The sequence below is a fragment of the Euprymna scolopes genome, chromosome 14 (genome assembly GCF_053919585.1).
Source record: "Euprymna scolopes isolate OS-2025 chromosome 14, ASM5391958v1, whole genome shotgun sequence".
In the NCBI taxonomy this organism is placed as follows: Eukaryota; Metazoa; Mollusca; class Cephalopoda; order Sepiida; family Sepiolidae; genus Euprymna; species Euprymna scolopes.
Window position 1 is genome coordinate 136,706,402 of NC_136495.1, and position 2,500 is coordinate 136,708,901.

A 2,500-nucleotide genomic window follows, 5' to 3' on the forward strand; every position below is an offset into this window, starting at 1 on the left:
ATATATATATATATATATATATATATATATATATATATATATATATATGTATATATATTGATCACATTCAATTTTAAAGGTTTCGCCCTTTTTCATTCTTTCTGGAACGATTTTACATATCTTTCTGTTTATCCCACAGCCATGCAGATCTTGTCCAATGTGCATGATCTAAAATATTAAATCATTTTTTAGCGTCTTGAAAGGTAATCTGAAACGGGCAGCTCATTACATTTCTAAACCAAGCGAAAATCATTACATTACGGGGAAATTTTATTAATACAAATATATGACTTGTCTGAGGTCGCATTATGAAACACCTTAAATGGTGATGCATGTTTAATTGAATTAACAATTTTTAAAATCATCAATTGCACATCGCCATAAAAGCAAATGCATTTATCCAGATTAAATAAAAAGTTAAGCTCGGCGTAAATAAACATCCTAAGGAAGCAAGGGAATACATGTGAAGGTAGTGTTACTCCGAATAGTATAATAGATTTGGTAGTCTCAAAATTGGTTCCCATATTAATGGCTGTTCTGGAACATCAGGAGGAGAAACCAACGTTTATTATTGAGCATAGATAGCACCGTTTATATTCGGTAATATGGTTGACAAGATAGTCAGCGCGGTTATATATATATATATATATATATATATATATATATATATACAATATATATATGGCGATTAAGCTACACTGAATATCCTGCGTTTCATCCACTGTAGGATTCGTCAGGCTTATGAGCATAAGCCTGAGGAATCCTACATTGGATGAAACGCAGGATATTCAGTGCATATATATTTTATAAATTACTAACTAGCTCTACCTACGTATTGAGCAATTTGAAGTAAATACTTTACGTTTGCGCACAAGTCTATACTTGCGTATAATAATTTTGTGTGAGTAAATGAAGTAGTTATATATATATATATATATATATATATATATATATATATATATATATATATATATATATATAATACACAGCTGAATGTGTGCGTGGGGGTGTCTGGTCACGAATAGGCTCCTATATTGTTGATTATTTAAAAAAAAAACTGATTCCAGATAATGATAGAGGCATCGAGGCAAAGTAATGGGTATGTTTGATCTGGCAGAACGGGGGTTCATAAAAATTGTTGGGTCTGCGTTCGTGCCTGGTCCACAAAGTATAGAAATAAAAAATTAAAAAATTAAAACAAAACGTTTACAAGTGTTTTTTATACATAATATATATATATATATATATATATATATATATATATATATATAAATATATATATATATATATATATTACTTTTATATATGTGCATAAATATATATATATGCATATATATGCATAGGTATATTTATAGCTGTATATACTTATATATATATGTATACATATACATATAGATATATATATATATATGTATATATATATATATATATATATATATATATATATATATTTATATATATGTTATGTTACAGGACTCTCTTTCCTAAATTGAGTTTTCAATCAAATGTAAAGGACAAAAAGAAATGATGGATGACCAATAGAATGTTTGGATGGTTTGAAGTTCAATGCTGTGATTTCCAATCCCTACCATTCGCCATCTAATTAAAAAGCGCTTATTTATTAGAGGATTTTTAGCCAACTCTCGAGTGGCTAGACTTCTAAAGCGGCCAACACAATGTGTCAATTATCACTTATCTTTAATGGCGAAACATTATTCAGAAGGAAAAAAAATAATTATAAAGAATAGAAGGGAAAACATATCAAATAAAAAAAAATAATATAACTATAAAACAAGTGAAGCTTTTTGTCGATAAATCGAAATTTGACGGCCTTAAGAGCTCGGTTCCAAACACTAAGCAGAGTTGAGTATCTTAAACTGCTGATTAATTCCATCGATCTGGCGCAACGTGCCAGAAACCATTATCATATAGAAGGAATGAAATAAGTTAATTTGCATGACAGGAAATAGAACATATTCACAGGAATACACACTTATAGAATAAAATATTTGCAGGAAAAAAAGCTATAACTCAATTTTAATTGCAAAATATAGATTATGTAGTAGAAAACATCAAATATGTTTCATCTATAATATAAAGCTGAACGTTTGTGTGTGTGTGTGGGTGTGTGTATGTGTTTGTGTGTGTGTGTCTGTCTGTATGGTCACGAATAGGATTCTATATGGTTCACTATTAAAAAAAACTGATTACATATAATGATAGATATATCGAAGATCCGGAATGGATATGTTTGATCTGGCAGAAAGGTGGCTCATATAATAGCGCATCGTCCGAAAAGTATGGAAATAAAAAATGAAAAAAAAAAGTTTACAAGGGTTTTTGATGTAGATATACATAAGAATACGTTATAAGTATGTTTCAAGTTAAATAGGGATAGTACAATGAGATTGTGGTGTCTTCGTTAGAACCTTAACTTCATGGAAATAAGGCACAAACTTTAACAAAGATTTTCATATTCATTTGCGTAAGTATACTTTGA

General features: G+C 28.9%; 1 protein-coding gene across 1 annotated transcript in view; it reads right to left on the minus strand.

Annotated features, from left to right (window-relative positions):
- LOC145293276 (uncharacterized) overlaps positions 1-2,500 on the minus strand; it is a 540,389-nt gene that overhangs the window by 280,498 nt on the left and 257,391 nt on the right. The gene's annotated exons all lie outside the window — the stretch shown is intronic.